The 18,378-nt window shown below is 32.8% G+C and overlaps 1 long non-coding RNA gene across 1 annotated transcript in view; it reads left to right on the top strand.

The window, feature by feature from the left end:
- LOC125259947 overlaps positions 1–17,465 on the top strand; it is a 43,503-nt gene extending 26,038 nt beyond the window's left edge. The window contains exon 3 of the long non-coding RNA XR_007182934.1: positions 16,800–17,465. This is a non-coding gene — a long non-coding RNA (uncharacterized LOC125259947). The remainder of the gene's footprint in view (positions 1–16,799) is intronic.
- Positions 17,466–18,378: the final 913 nt, after the last annotated feature.

The raw sequence follows: 18,378 nt of genomic DNA, 5'->3' as shown, positions 1-18,378 counted from the left end.
TGGTTGGTAATACTCTTCAAAATTACTTTTTTGTGTGTGTGTGTTCTGCAGATAAATGGTTTGGAAAGACATGAGGGTACGTAAATTATTTCACTTTTGGGTGAAATTACCTTTTAAGCGTATTTTATATATTTTTTAAAATCACATTTGGGTATATTTAGTTTAAAGGAATGTTCTGGGTTCAATATAATAATAATAATAATAACTAGATTAAAAAAAAAGTTTGTCAAGATAAACTTTAAGTTGGCTTTAGAAAGCCGGACCAGAAAGTTTGAACATTTTTTGCATGAATTAGCAAATTGCTAGCATGATTTAATATTTTGCTAACATGATATATTATGTTGCTAGCATTATTAAACACATTGCTAACTTGATTAGTATATTGCATAGACAGTAAAAGAAATGGACACAGCGACCCCATTGGAACTCAATTGAGACAAGTGAAGCCCATTTTTAGCGATTTTTAGCACTTCCGTTTCTGACGCGCAGACTCAAACTAAGCTTGATGACGTCAGCAACCTGTCTGACAGATGTAAATCTTCTAGTAGCTGTGCGTGCAAACTGCCATCGTTAATCTTGCAGAGACGGCAAGCTTGAGCGGGGAGTTCTTTGGCGTGAGTGAGCAGGAGTAAGTATTCTGATTAATTATTTTGTATAGTATTTTAAAATGTAACGCCAGTACGCCATATTAAGTTAATGCATACTATTGCCTGCGAGCTTCTCCTCCTGTCTGTACGGTAATTTCTCTACAGTGCGACAGAGAGTCGAGTGGTTATCACGCAATCGTTAGCCTATTTTTACAAAAACTGTATCTACGGGGCCATAATGTAACATAGAAGGTAATGGAGCCCTTTATACATTGTCGTGTATCTTTAGAAATAAATAATGGACAAATGGAGTCTTTAAACGCCTCAGATGTAAAGTTATTCACTGTCAAAGTGACGCCAAAATGAATGGGAGTCAATGGGGATGCTAACGCAAGTGAAGTTCTGCTACAAGATGGCGGCACCCGGCCGACTTCAACTTCCGGTCGACTTCCTTGGGCACTGGTATATTGTTAGCATGATTTAGCACACTGCTAGCATGGTTTAACATGTTACTAGCAGGATTTAGCAACATTGCTAACATATTGTTAACATGATTGAACCCACTGCTAGCTTGTTTCTAGCATGATTTAACACATTGGTAATATGATTTAACATCTTGCCAACCTGATTTAGCACACTGCTAGTGTGATTTATCACATTGCTAGCATTGGTTTAACATGTTTCTAACAGGATTTAGCAAGTTGCTAGCATGATTTAGAACATTGTTAGCTTGATTAATACATTGCTATCATGTTGCTAACATGATTGAGCACGCTGCCAGCATATTGCATAGCATGATACACCATTTTGCTAGCATTATTTAGCAACACTGCTAGCTTGATTAGCACATTGCTAGCATGTTGTTAACATGATTGAGTCCATTGCTAGCTTGTTTCTAGCATAATTTAACACATTGGTAGCATGATTTAACGCATGATTTTTTTCCCCCAAACCAGTTCAGTGAAAATCCCACCCTGAAGCCGATTCTAAACGATTCAATAACGATTGCCTACACTCAACCCTGATCCCTAAACCTACCCGTCACTGTAACCTGAACCGTTTGGGGGGGGGGAAAATCATGCTGATTTAGCACACTGCTAGCATGATTTAACACATTGTTAGCATGGCTTAACATGTTGCTAACAGAATTTAACAAGTTGCTAACATGATTTAACACATTGTTAGCTTGATTAACAGATTATGTTACTAGCATGATTGAGCACTTTGCTAATATATTGCTTGCATGATTTAGGACGGTAGCATGATTAACATCTTGCTAGCATGATTTATCATGTTGCTAGTCTCAGCCTCAGACGTCACGCCCACGGACCGTGGGCTGAACGACTGATGCATATGACACGCTTAACTGGAAACACTTCAGGATTTTCAAAGTTGTCATCTGGTTGGTTGAAATATACAGGATGTCCGGGAGACGTGTGTGTCGCGTTCCGCCTGAAAACAAATGCTGTGATGCCAAACCCCCAAAAGAAGAACTCCGTCATGTTTACAAGCACATTCACCAGGATGAACTAAACCCTGGATTTTCAAAAGTATGTGAAGTTCGTGGCTGTATTGTTGCAGTAAACCTGCACAACGTTCTTTAATGAATAATTTATTATATTACATGTTACATGTCAGTCAAATGTCCTCTTGGATGGTCTTTGGCCAATGAAAGCTGCGATGGAGTCCAGACATTCTGCTGTCAGTCTGAAGATTTGGCTACGCGAGACTAGCACATTAGCAATGATTAACCATTTTGCTAGCATGATTTAGCACATTGCTAGCATGATTTACTACGTTGCTAGTATAATTTAGCATATTGCTACCACGTTGCTAGCATGATTTAGCACACCGCTAGCATGATTTACCATGTTTTATATATATATATATATATATATATATATATATATATATGTCAATTACAATAATAATAATAACAACAATTATTATTATCAAGGGGGGCGGGCCTTTGCGAAGCGTCAATTGTAGAAAAAAAATTACATTGATGACGAATTACTAAAAAGTTCTTTCACCTAGAACTGTAGTCTCAGCACAAAAATTGTGATTTAACTTTACAACTCAAATAATACATATTTGTAAATGTAAATGATTTCACTTTTGGGTGAAATTACCTTTTAAGCGAGAGTAGTTTTTAGTCTCTTGAACTAACAGTTATTTCTAAACGACTGCCGTTTCAAAAATATGGCCTGGCTTAGAAACTCGTAAACTTTGGTTTGCATTCTTATCATCTACAGAACATTGATGGTGCCTGTGGTTAACCCTGACCTATCCAGGGCTTGTCATTACAAAATGACTGCAGATGAAAGGCAGACACTGGAAACAGTCTGTTAAAACTTTACCGCAGCATTTGGGAGTTCATGGAAAATGGCACCTTTTACTTTGACATGGGTTTCAGGACGCTTTAGCTCTTATATCATAAAGATACCCTTCAAGAAACACCCAAAACAGAGTAAAAGTCTAATTTGTACTGTAAAAACCATGGTACTGTATGTCCATCACTGTAATGCCAAAGTACTTTTTTTTTTTTTTTGTAAGAGAACTGTTCACCTGTTCAATATAATAAGAATTCTGTATTGGTCACTCTTTCTAGCTGTCCTACAGTTTCTGTTCCCAAGCAAAAACAAGTTAGTTATGAGAAGACACAGCATAAACATTTCCCTGAGATCCCTCTATCAGTCAAGTTCCTGTTCCTCATGTCACAAAAAATACAAACACATGTTTAGCACAGGCCTACTCGTCATCACAGAACAATATAAAACAGATGTGTCCATTAGGATGAGCCCTGAGACAAACTCAGTCTCTTCACCTCATTAGATATATTTACCTCTGCTTCTTATTGCTACTCAGTTCAGAATGGCAGCGATTGACTCTACGCCTCAGTTAAAACCAATAGAGGCAATAGCAAATGATACTCGCAGGGGTGTCGTGTTTCTAGGGGAACAGTGAGGGTTCTGGGATACGATGTGCTCCATTTAACACCACGGATAGACATGACTGACCAAAACTATACACATACATACAAGAGAGCACTCATAGCAAAACATCAACCGTGAACTATGATGCTCTTGGGTTACCTGTGAGAACACACACACTGTGGGTGGCATCGCAAACTACATGTTTGATAGATTTATGGTAACTAAAAGAGAAAAATTGAAGGTTGGATGAAGTATATACTTTGAGTACTATAGGATTGATATAGAAAGTTAAGAGTTGGACTTAAAAATAATAATAAAATAAAAAAGGAATGACAGTCAGTTGATTTGGGTTATGGATTTTGAAATATTCAGAAATAATTCTGAAGAGGAAAGCAACACAGACTACACTATAGAAGCTTGTTTCCGCCATGAAATAAAAAATAAATAAGGTAATTGCGACTTTTTATCTCACAATTCGACTTTTTTTCTCAGAAATGCGTGATATAAAGTCAGAATTGTGAGTTATAAAGTCTGAATTGCGAGTTATAAAGTCTGAATTACAAGTTATAAAGTCAGAATTGTGAATTGCGAGTTATAAAGTCTGAATTACGAGTTATAAAGTCTGAATTGCGAGTTATAAAGTCAGAATTGCGTGATGTAAAGTCTGAATTGCGACATATAAAGTCTGAATTACGAGTTATAAAGTCAGAATTGTGAGTTATAAAGTCTGAATTGTGAGATATAAAGTCTGAATTACGAGTTATAAAGTCTGAATTGCGAGTTATAAAGTCTGAATTGCGAGTTATAAAGTCTGAATTGCGAGTTATAAAGTCTGAATTACGAGTTATAAAGTCAGAATTGCGTGATATAAAGTCAGAATTGTGAGATATAAAGTCAGAATTGCGAGTTATAAAGTCAGAATTGCGTGATATAAAGTCAGAATTGCGTGATATAAAGTCAGAATTGTAAGTTATAAAGTCAGAATTGCGAGTTATAAAGTCAGAATTGCGTGATATAAAGTCAGAATTGCGAGTTATAAAGTCAGAATTGCGAGATATAAAGTCAGAATTGCGAGTTATAAAGTCAGAATTGCGAGATATAAAGTCAGAATTGCGTGATATAAAGTCAGAATTGTAAGTTATAAAGTCAGAATTGCGAGTTATAAAGTCTGAATTGCGAGTTATAAAGTCAGAATTGCGTGATGTAAAGTCTGAATTGCGACATATAAAGTCTGAATTACGAGTTATAAAGTCAGAATTGTGAGTTATAAAGTCTGAATTGTGAGATATAAAGTCTGAATTACGAGTTATAAAGTCAGAATTGCGAGTTATAAAGTCTGAATTGCGAGTTATAAAGTCTGAATTGCGAGTTATAAAGTCTGAATTACGAGTTATAAAGTCAGAATTGCGTGATATAAAGTCAGAATTGTGAGATATAAAGTCAGAATTGCGAGTTATAAAGTCAGAATTGCGTGATATAAAGTCAGAATTGCGTGATATAAAGTCAGAATTGTAAGTTATAAAGTCAGAATTGCGAGTTATAAAGTCAGAATTGCGTGATATAAAGTCAGAATTGCGAGTTATAAAGTCAGAATTGCGTGATATAAAGTCAGAATTGCGAGTTATAAAGTCAGAATTGCGAGATATAAAGTCAGAATTGCGTGATATAAAGTCAGAATTGTAAGTTATAAAGTCAGAATTGCGAGTTATAAAGTCAGAATTGCGAGTTATAAAGTCAGAATTGCGTGAGAATTGCGTGATGAAAAGTCGCAATTACCTTTTTTTTTTTCTTTTTTTTTTTTTAGTGGCGGAAACAAGCTTCCATACTACATGGAAATAAAAATACAATAAAAATGAAATAAAATATTTCTGAAGAGAAAACCATACAAAAAATGATATAAAATTAAATAAAATAGAAAAATCATAGACAGACAGACAGATAGATAGATAGATAGAGACAAAATCTGAAGAAAGAAAATAAAATTCTGAAAAGAAAAACAACACAGACTCTTATTAAACCAGCTTTCTCACTGAAATTATGAGAATGGAAATTTCCGTTAGAGCATTAAAACAAATGCCCATGAGTATAGCATTCCTAAGGTTTTGGCTTGTTAAAATAAAGCAATATGAATGTTCTGATTAAAAAATAGGCGGGAAATTCCATGTGACGGTTACAACTAAAGAACCATTTTCTCATAATCAACATGATCCAAGAGAGGGAAAACAAACAAACAGTTTTTCTCACAGAGATCCGCCTGAGGGGGGTGTGCGCTCAGGGTGGGTGGGGGTCTTCATTAGAGCATGTGGTTATTAATCTTCTCTAATTGCAGGTTTCTGTTTCTCAAACTGCGGCAGCTGGATTTTTATCATTTGTCATGTGTTTCGAGTCCAGCTGGCCATCTACAGCTCTGGTGATACCACGTCTATGAAGTAATGACCCAAAAAATTACAAAAAAAAAAGAGAATTATTTCATTATTTACTCACCCTCACGTTGCTTCAAACTTTCACACAGTTCTTTGCCATTCAATGACGGCACTCAAGCTCCTAAAAGATCCAAGAAAAAAATAAAATTGCCATAAAAGTAGTTCTTACAACTTGTAGCAACTATAGCTACTACTTTTTGTATGACGTCAAAAGACTCAGAATATATAATAACTGAGTCGCAAATCATCATATTAGAATGATTTCTGAAGGATCATGTGACACTGAAGATGCTGAAAATTCAGCTTTGATCACAGGAATAAATTATTTTTAATATTGAGAAAAAGAGAAAACTGCATGATTCAAACACTTGCAAACTAATTTGAATGTACAAATCAAATCATTTGACTGTTACACAAGCGTTTATATCTGCGTTTCCAAACTGAGGTCATGGAAACATGCAATCTGCTTTAGATGCATTTTAAGTTGCATTCCACATGTTGCACAAAGCTGGAATGCTCTTTTGGGAAGGAATGCATCATGCAGGAATAATTGCCCTCATCCCTCTCTGGGCACTCAGTTAAAAGAGATTCAGATGGTTTGTAATCTCTCCTCACCACCCCTCCTCCTATGAAAGAGAGAGCGAGAGGGGGGCTGGGTGTGTTTGACTTGGGAGAGCTAATGGGTCAGTGGAGGGTGGGGACCTCTACACACCCGCAAAATACAAACGAGATTATTCTAATGCTTTACAATCAAATTACAATCGTTCGATCAAAGCGTGTCTGAAAAAGTGCAGAGTTCTTTTATAGTCTCTAAAATGTAGGGACGCTGATCAAATGATTGAACTCTACTGGCCTGCTCATGTTCCCAAAGGTCAGCATTATGGCAAAACTATGCAGACAGTTTCATTGGCTGTGGGTCAGCTTTCAGAGTGGTCACATGGGTTAGCCTAACTTTTCACATCACATGATTAGACGTTATTACAGCGGGCGATCAGACTGTCTAGACTCATATCACTAGTAAAGCGTGACGTTTTTCAATTTGATTGAAGTGTTCAACCTAGTCATTCTCTTCTGAAGTAGCATACGTTTGCACATAATGTACCAGAAATTAGCATAAAAAAAGCATAATTATCATAAAGATAATAGCCTTGGATATTGAAACTATTTGTCTCAAAGACATTTCTTACTAGAGTTAGTAATATAGTATAGTAGTAGTTTCTATATGTGTGTTTGTGTAATAGTGTAATAAAATAATTATATATATATATATGTGTGTGTGTGTGTGTGTGTGTTTGTGAGTTTTTATTACTTTTATCATTTTAAGAAATGTAACAATTTTTCAATATATTTGATTTTATATTTCAACATTTATTTAATGATTTAATTTTGAGTAATTTGGCTCTCCATACTTTATGGTTGCCAAAGTTCATTTACTCAACTTCATGTCTATCTTTTTTCTTTTGATCCCCAGACATTTTTTGTCTTTGCTAGACAGAAACAATTATTTCATACAGGTTTGAGAGTGAGTAAATGATGATTTTTGGGTGAACTACCCCTTTAACATGTTAATCTAGTTTCTTAACCCATTTCAACTATCCCAGTGAAGCACAGGATAACAGCTTGAGCAGTGATATTTAGGCATTTGGCTAGTTGTTTACCAGTTGTTTATATCTGGACTGTGTCCACTTGTAACTGTGTGGCTCTATATTTGGCCTCTTGATGGTTTGATAAGGCAGTGTTTCTCTGTAACTGTCTGGCATCTCGTCACCTCTCTCTCTCTTATACACACACACACACACACACACACACACACACACACACACACACACACACACACACACACACACACACAGGATTTGTGTACAATGGTGGGAGGTCTGGCGACCCGCCCTGGTGAACGCTGGAAGAGGAAGACACTCTTTCTGAGGACAGACCCCCTGCATTTGCCCCGATCGCATGAACACATCCTACATTCTGAACTATTTGAATAACCTCATAACTGACATAGAAATGAACATGTCATCATTTACTCACCCTCATGTCATCCCAAACCTGTATGACTTTCTTCTGTGAAGCAAAAAAGATGATGTTTTGAATGTTTCTTGTCATTGTTGCATGCTTTATGAATTTTTTTGTCATTACCTGCAACATAATGTCTCTTTAATATTTTGATTGCACATAAAATGGTGTTAAACTATAGCTGTATTATGAAACATAATATGTCAATGTTCTCAGTAGGATTCTATCATATGTCCATGAGGTGTAGCATGTGCTCATATACACAGAGCAGCGTGGAGCTCCATGTGTCAGTGTTGTGGATTAAACTTCTCTTGCTTTCTCACAGCACTACTAGTGGCTGCTTGGTGTAACTGCAGGTGGTGAGTTACAGAAGACCTTCCACTGCATCATAATGGAGCTTTTCTTTCTGGGTCTATAACAATATACCACAATTACCTTACGTAGTGGTTATTTTAGAGAAAATTGCGTTACTTTGGATCCATGGACTCATGGGCACATATATCATGCTGTCACGTGGTGAAACTGTTTTCTCTCTCCTCTCCCATCGCTTTCTCCTTCACTGTCCTGTCAAAAATACCAAATAAATCAATAAACAAATAACAGAAAAAAATGAAAATACATAAACTGGTCTAAGCTTTTGCGTATATGTGTGTGTGTATATATATATATATATATATATATATATATATATATATATATATATATATATATATATATATATATATGGGTCATTGACGAATAAGTGTCAAAACATATATTAGAGATATAATTAATTTTGAAGTTTTATTAAGTGTTAACAATGAGATTTTGTGGTTTTTATAATCAATTAACACTGCTTTTGTCATTTATTACAAAATGTACAAAATCTGTCACCAAAAAAGTCATTCGGTTTAACCAAAATTTCAGTTTTACCAAATGACACTTTTGGTTATACCGAATGACAATATTTTCAAACAATGCTAACAGGCTGATATCTAGCTAGCTAGCAAAAAGGACAATCAAACATTTTATATTTAGTACAAGTTTTAAAAATATTACAACATTTTCCATGTTTTATAGCGGTTGTACCGAATGACCTGATGTTTCGGGACATGCGTATGAGCGAGTGAAAACATTAATTTTTCAAATAGTTACGAGAGAGTTAGTTACTTTGCTTCACGATCATGTGGTCCTTTGCAGGTGTCTGAATGATGTCACATCCTGTCACATGATATTGACCGCATGACTTGATCCAAAATGGTCACTTTACATTGGTTACTCCGAATGACATCAATGAAATTCATTTTTACGGACATTCTTTCTCATAACAAAGCAACGACTTCTACACATCATTTTAATACCATTTTGCACTATGTTGATATATGATGATATAAAATCATGCCAGAATAAAAAATAAATACATTTATTACATTTTAAGATATTTTAATCAGAAATGAACTGGCTGTATTGGCCTTTGGACGGTTAAACCGAATGACCTTTTGACACTTCAAAATTTTTAAAATACCTTTATATGTAGGAAAATATAAAATATAAAAGAGATTTAGTTGTACTACTTTACATACTTTGGATGTCAAATCTTTGTTTTTTTATTATTATTAAGGCCTTTGGCAAAAAATAATAATACGTCATTGACCCATATACTGTATATATGTATATATGTATATATATATATATATATATATATATATAGTACACAAGAAACTTTTTAAAAAATCTTTTAACAAAAAGATTTTCAGAAAAAATTGTTTAAATTTACTTTTAAGAAATTCAAATGCCGAATGATGTCAGGAATTCCATTACTATTCTTTTCGAATTTATTTAAATCACAACAAGGCAAGGCAGAAAGTTCTTGTTTGCAACTAATATTATTATAAGTTAAAATATTTCACCTCCAAGATCAAGGTGTGAAATTTGAATTTTTAGCCCCCAAAGCAAACGTGCCCTAACTTCCTGATTCTCAGTAATCGTTCTTTGACTCGGCACTGAATGGTGTCAAGCTTATGATCCTGATTCCTCCACAAACTGGCCTTATGACTGAGCTCACACCCCCGCTGAGGAGATAATTAAACAATTTCAAGGACAATAGATGTGCTCTTCCTCCCCCGACTGCGTAGCGCTGCCTTCCTGCCAAAGCTGCACGGTTGTTCTGGATTAGACCCCCTCCAAAAACTGCTGAAAGATCATGACCAACAAATCACCCACTTGTTGTGATTTCCTCAAGTTCTTAAAATACAGGTAGAAGAGTTCGAAACTCATTAATTTGGGATTCTAATTAGGAAATTAGCTTGTTAACCTTTTCTTTTTGGAGTGACTGGAGACGTGAGGAGTGGTGAGTGTGCTTCATGGCTGACCACACTGTAATGTAGCACTTGAATTCGCCCATCATTCAAGCGTTGGGAAACAGTGCTTCTCTTGATATAGCTGACTGCACATACGAGCCACGTATAATTACTGCCCGGTCCTGTGTGAACTTGTGCGCAAAATGTGTCCCACCACAAAGAAAGCGAGATGGAAATAACTAATGCTTCCCTTCACAAACTTTGCAATTAACACCTTGTTAAAGGTGCGTAGGCCTTACATATGGAAACTATTATACAGGCTGAAGTTTGAGCTAGTCTCTCTAAAACTCATTTAGTCAATTTTCTAATCCAGGGTAAAGAAATGTTTAAAATGTACACTGATCCTTCACAATAAAAATACAACTAAATAACATAAAATAAAATATGCATACATAAATAGCACAATATTCATAGACAACTGTCATCTTAAAAAAATTCAGAATAAAATTTAATATAGAAATATATAAATACTTTTATATATATATATATATATATATATATATATATATATATATATATATATATATATATAGTTATATATAAATACACATACATGCATGTATATATTTAACAAAAATAAATTAGATTTATATATAAAATATTTTTATATGATATAAATTATATATAAATATATTGAATATACATGTACATTTTTTAGTATGTAAACACAAACTTTCATTTTGGATGTGATTAGTCGTGATTAATCGTTTGACAGCACTAATATATATATATATTAAATGCTGTGTGTATATATAAAACATTTAATATTTAAATATTTGTATATAATTATATATTTAATGATATATAATTAAAAATATATATTATAATTTACATTTATATAATAAGCATATATATTAAATTATACAGAAAATAATTTCATATAATACAAAATAATAAATAAATAATCATATATTAAATTGTGTGTGTGTATATTTATATATATATATATATATATATATATATATATATATATATATATATATATATATATATATACACATATATATACTCAACTCAATTTTTATTTGTAAAGCACTTTCAAAACCATAAAAATGGACCAAAGTGCTGTTCACAAATAGTAAATAGCCTAAATATAAAATTAATGCAAACTAAATAAAATGACAACCAAACATAACACCAAGAAAATCATGCCATCAGTCACTCACAATTGACCTAATCAAACTCCGAAAGCTTGATAAAATAAAAGCAAATATATATATATATATATATATATATATATATGTGTGTGTGTGTGTGTGTGATTATTTATATGATTATTATATAAATTGTAATTTTATATATATATTAAATGGTGTTTATACATATATAAAATATTTAATAAATAAATATTTGTATATAAAATATATATAATCATTTACATTTTATATAATAAGCATATACATATTAAGTTATACACATTTAAATAAATACATTTAATATAATACATAATAATAAATGAAAATGACCTGTAATTTAAAACTTTAAAAAGAGGCCCACTTTGAAAAGAAAAAGTCAGATGACAAATCTTCCGTCAACTTCCGCCTTGCCCTTTTAACTTAAGCTGTGCTTCACAATGCCTAGAGGTTTCATATCCTGACTCACAGCAACTCAGGCATAAAATTGATGTTACCTATTCAGATGCTGACCCTTTGACTGGCCGTTTAGACTCGGTTTATAGTGCTCATTACATCCTGACTAACAGTCCAGGCATGAGAGAGTCTGTGGAAAGAACAGAAGCTGTGAAGTCTGAATGTTAAACGGTGACATTAGAACAAACCTGTAGGCCATGCTTACAAACTGCACTCGCTTATTCCCCGAAGTGGGAGGTTTGAATCCCAGAGTTCCTAATTGGCTTTACTCACAGAGGAAGCATGTTCGGATGTGTCGGCTGAAGTTCCTAAGTGAGATTTACAGAGTGAAAGACAGATAAAAGGATTGCAGTGGATTTATCTTTAAATGGAAGTATCGGAAAACTAATGAATACTGTAAGGGCATGTATATAAACTCTGCATGTATATAAACTATATATATATATATATATATATATATCCAGTATTTTTCCACTAAACCTATCTGAAGTATCTGACATCTCATTAGGTATCAGAGAAGTTTCATTATGCCTGAGCAATAAAACGGTCAAACATCAATTTAAGAAAGTTCTAACCTAAATATTCCCAGATCATGACTTCCACACTATTACCACCGACATAGACCCTGAACCCAGAAGATTAATCTGTCCAGGAATCCTGTTGGCCGAGGTGTTGACACCCAGTGTCTCATTTGAGCTTTTAGGGCAGTGCTGTTATCTCTCCGGCCAGGGTGCACTTATCAGACAAAAGGGAACTGTATGTAACCAAACACAATAGGAGTGATTGAATGCATTCCTACATTGGTGTTGGGTTACACCAGGGCCTTTTTAATAGATGATATCTGGCCCTGGGCTTGTGTGTCTTCTGTGTCTTGCATATGCATCTTTTCCATTACTTAGAATTGGTGTGGTATTTACATACGAGCATTTGAGGGATTCTTTTCACACAGAGGAAAGAAAGGAAGCCTATGAATGTTTTAGACAGGTGGAATCGGTCAAGAGAAGCTCAAATGACCTTCGACAGGTTGTGTGTTCTCAAAGCAACTGCATAATTCACAAACACCAAAAAAAAAATGTGATGAAGTGATGAGGAATGGGTGTCAAAACACTTCCATTCTCCCAACAAAAGAGGTGTTATTTAAACTGTATTGAAGGAGCTCACATGCATGCTGGACACTTATCTGAATAAAATAAAATAATAAAATAAAAAAATAAAAAATAAATAAATAAAACAAAATAAAATAATAAAAAAAGAGGAAAAATAATTAGGTTCTATTTAAACTGTATTGAAGGAGTTCACATGCATGCTGGACACTTTAAAATAAAATAAAATAAAATAAAATAAAATAAAATAAAATAAAATAAAATAAAATAAAATAAAATAAAATAAAATAAAATAAAATAAAATAAAATAAAATAAAATAAAATAAAATAAAATAAAATAAAATAAAATAAAATAAAATAATGAAATGAAATGAAATGAAATGAAATGAAATGAAATAATGAAATGAAATGAAATAAAACAAAATAAAAAAAGAGGAAAAAATAATTACATTCTATTTAAACTGTATTGAAGGAGTTCACATGCATGCTGGACACTTATCTGAATAAAATAAAATAATAAAATAAATAAATAAATAAATAAATAAATAAAACAAAATAAAATAATAAAAAAGAGGAAAAATAATTAGGTTCTATTTAAACTGTATTGAAGGACTTCACATGCATGCTGGACACTTTAAAATAAAATAAAATAAAATAAAATAAAATAAAATAAAATAAAATAAAATAAAAAAAGAGGAAAAAATAATTACGTTCTATTTAAACTGTATTGAAGGGGTTCACATGCATGCTGGACAATTATCTGAATAAAGTAAAATGAAATGAAATGAAAAAAAGGAAAAAATAATTACATTCTATTTAAACTATTGAAGGAGTTCACATGCATGCTGGACACTTATAAAATGAAATGAAATGAAATAAAATAAAAAAAGAGGAAAAAATAATTATGTACTATTTAAACTGTATTGAAATAAAATAAAATAAAATAAAATAAAATAAAATAAAATAAAATAAAATATTAAAAAGAGTTTGCAAGCATGCTAGACACTTATCAGGCTAAAATGAAAATTAAAATAAAAAATAATTAAAATTCCACACACAAAATTCCTCTTCACAAAACTAATTTGATCGCATATAAGTTGAAGCTTGTAGACTAAAACGCTTTTAAGTTCATGAGAAACATAAATTTAGCCAAGTGTGTCAAAACTCTTCATTTGTAGTGTATTAAGTTACCAGTGCATATCTTCATAAATTTGAACGACAGTGAGTTAAAGCAGAAAGCACTGTGATAAAGCTTCACAATGGCCACACCATTAAATCGTCTGCAGACATTCATCCATGAAGAGATCATCAGACCACCAACACATTCATAGTGCAGGTGGGTGGGATCTCATATGCTAATCTGGCAGATGTCCACAGATCTGGACACGTTCCAGGCCGCCTATAAAAACAAAGCATCATTCTTCCATCTGGAAGTGCCACTGAGTGTCCATTTGGAGCGACCCAACCTTGGTATGAATATCAATGAAATGATACTTAGTACGCTAATGTGCATGTCTGGAAAACTGTCTGCGAATATTTTTCTAATCAATAGAGTATCATTTTTTTTCTCTGATGTTTTTCCTAAAATTTCTTAGAACATTTAAAATCAGAAACAAATTAGACTAGATTAGACTTGTGTTAGTGTTCAGTATGAGCCTTAACAAGCACCAATAATGCCTACTAGAAGAAAAAAGAGAAAAATAAGACATCAACACTGTGATTTTGTTTCCCTAAATGGAAAATCAATCTGATCACGCATAAAAAAGCATGAAAAATGAACATGGTCATTTTCCTCCTTTTGTCCCATACAGTAATCTGATCCCTCTGATCAGGGTGTTTTCACTCCACAGTGGAAGTTTCCACATCCCTGCTCCTGATGGCCATTGTCTGTCCATTCATGCACTCAGTATTCATCTGCTCGTGGTTTCTTTCCCGTGTGCCATGTTGATGAGGTGTTTTCATTAGCCTGAGTTCAGCGGGTTCATAGAGATGTTCTGACCAATGACACAATGTCAGAAGAATGAAGGGATGAGAATCACAAGGAAGTTAACATTTCTGGTTTCAGATCCGCTTAAAGATTTCGGTTACTTCATACGTACTGTATATAGCATAACGTTGCTTAATCGTATACTATAATATAATGATGTCCTAACATTTTAGTATTTTAATATGCTTTAATTGTTAGTATTAACAAATTAAAAAACAATAAATTATAAAATCTGAAAAAATAAAATATGAAAATCTGTGCATTTATATATATATATATATATATATATATATATATATATATATATATATATATATATATATATATATATGCATTCAAACCAAAAATTATTCAGACATTTCTGATATTTTTGATCTATTTTTACTAGTGGGTGCAGGACACTATAGTTCATTTATGTAAGTGAAATAAAGTAAACTGTGACATATTATACCCAAAAATTCTTCATACAGTGACTACCAGTAAAATTTATAAAAATTTGGAACCAAAAATTATTCAGACACTTTGTCCTGACCATGTTTTGCTTAAGTGTTATCTGACATAATTAAGATTAATTTTTTCTGACACAGTTTATCTCTGAGATCTTGTCATATTTTATGACCATTTTTTTAATGAATGAAATGTTGAAGGTGTCTGAATAAATTTTGGTTTGACTATATATATATATATATATATATATATATATATATATCACAGTTTACTTTATTTTGCTATCCTAACTTACATAAATGAACTATAGTGTCCTGCACCCACTAGTAAAAACATATAAACAATATAAAAAATGTCTGAAATTTTATATATATATATATATATATATATATATATATATATATATATATATATATATATATATATATATATATATCAGTTTACTTTATTTTGCTATCCTAACTTACATAAATGAACTGTAGTGTCCTGCACCCACCAGTAAAAACATAGAAAAAATATAAAAAATGTCTGAAATTTTATATATATATATATATATATATATATATCACAGTTTACTTTATTTTGCTATCCTAACTTACATAAATGAACTATAGTGTCCTGCACCCACTAGTAAAAACATATAAAAAATATAAAAAATGTCTGAAATTTTATATATATATATATAAATATATATATATTAAAATTCATTATTATATGTGCATTTTTCCCAAGTGTTAACATACACTATTCTATTCCAGCTTTATAGGTAGAAGCAACTTTAATACAAACTTTATATGGAAATTAATAATCAGACACATTATTACTAGATGCAACAATAATAATCAAAATGTGAACATTTATTAATAAGCAATTTAATAAATGTTTATTGTTTAATTATTACTAATTAAACTTAATAATAAATGTTGATTTCCAATATATTTTAGGTTTATTCCAACATATTTCAGGCCAAAAGTGCAAAAAGTTCGAGGTTTTTTTTTTTTTTTTTTTTTTTTTTTTTAAATGGAAATGGTTGTTGATTCTCAACCCTAATCCAGTGGGTTAAAAATGTGATTTATGTAAGAACATTTGTACTGACTAAAATAATTCCTATAATGAGAATAGTTAATGGACTAACTGACGCATGCCAGAAATAAAAGAGACAATGCATTGTGTCATTTTGAAGGAAGGCCATAGAATATTGTTGACCAACATGCTTCCAAAGAAAAGACACCGATTCGTGAGAGGATGAAGCAATTTTCCACATGCTAATGGTAGTGCTTAATTGCAAATGCTTTTTGGTAATCAAACAAGATCTATTAATAAACTTAGCCGTCATTTCGGGCTTTTCATTTTATCCATTTCCTTTCAGAGATAATGGCTAATGCTACATTTCCATCCTGAAATATCAGCCGTGGCATTTGCTGTCAGCTCCACTGAGGACGCAAGCTTGAATGGGCAGGTAAAGCAAACGAGGTCTTTGAAACGCACACAGCCAGGAGTCAGTGAGCAACACAGTTGGACAATGGGATGAGATGCGTGGAGATCAGATTTCCTTCATGTTTGTTTTCTTAGGATAAGGTATGCCCTGGCAAAGAAAATATTGGCCTTCCTCGTGGCCATCTGTCGAATGTGGTGGAATCTCTAAAAAAGCCTAATGCTAATTTGTTTTATCATGCACATGGCTTGAAAAGAGCAGACACCCTCTTGACTGTTTCATTAAACTGCCTTCCCCCCAAATCAGACCTATCTGACCATATTCATATACTATTCAAAACATGGTTTGGGGTTGCTGGATTTGGATACACATGCTTTTTGACCGAGCCACTGATTTGCATTCATCCAAGGTGGTTTACTTCAAATCGTCTCTCTGGCTGAGAGTGGTTTCCTTCAGCATTTATTACAGTATGCGAGAAAAATGAGCAAAATGTGAAACCGTTTCTCTGTATGGAACATAAAAAAAAATAACTGGGAACTGAGAGACCAAGCTTAAAATAATATTGTGAAATATAACATCACATAAAATGGCACAATTGTAACGATTAAAAGTTGAAATTGTGTGAAATTGTGTTGCATTGTAAGCTATAAAGTACAATTACACAATTACAAGAAATAAAGTTGCAATTACCTTTCTTTTTTGAACACTCTGAGGCAGAAATGTGTTCCAAGCCTTTCATTTATGTATCAAATCAGATTTTGGCATCTTAGCAAATCTGTCCACAGTTCAAGATATTGCTGAGATCTCTTGTGTGAGATCACTGTGGTTGTTTTCTCAAGAGAAATATCTCATTTTGCATCTCATTACTGTCTACACTCTTAGAAAAAAAGTTCAATATAGAACTCTAGGGTTCAATTTTAAAGAACTCTTTATGCCACAAAAGGTTCTACATAAGGAGAAATGTCTTAAATGATTGTGTATACTTTCATGTTTAGAATCTTTTAAGAGTGTATGATAAACATTTGAGATATAAAGAGATCTTACATGTGATGTTTCTTTCCTGTGGGAGGAGTCATCAACCATTTTTCCTAAACGGTAGTGAAAACAAAGGTTGTCTCTTTATGGAGCGTAGGCTATGAGCTTTTGACTTTGCCAACACAACAAAATCTGCTGACTGGAGTAAAATAAGTCACGTCTGAGGCTAAAACTCAATGACAAAGCACATTGTATTTACAAGAGAAGCAAACAAGCACACTGCAAACGCACATGCAACCAAACATGCGTGTTCATATGCAATTCAAATTTTAAGCTCTGATGGATGCAAAAGCAAAGTAAATCAGTTTAATGTGTACAACGTTTAGACTGACTCGGTGTTATTTTAGTATCATTCAGATGGAGCCCCTAAAGGTAAACTCTGCGTTCTCACAAAATGTTAGCATTCCCCTGAGAAACTTTGCGTTCTCTCGCAAATTTTTTTTTAAATATTTTGCGAGACAACGCCAAGTTTCTCAGG

Source organism: Megalobrama amblycephala, linkage group LG24, assembly GCF_018812025.1.
Source record: "Megalobrama amblycephala isolate DHTTF-2021 linkage group LG24, ASM1881202v1, whole genome shotgun sequence".
NCBI lineage: Eukaryota > Metazoa > Chordata > Actinopteri > Cypriniformes > Xenocyprididae > Megalobrama > Megalobrama amblycephala.
This window is presented reverse-complemented; position numbering and strand designations above follow the sequence as displayed.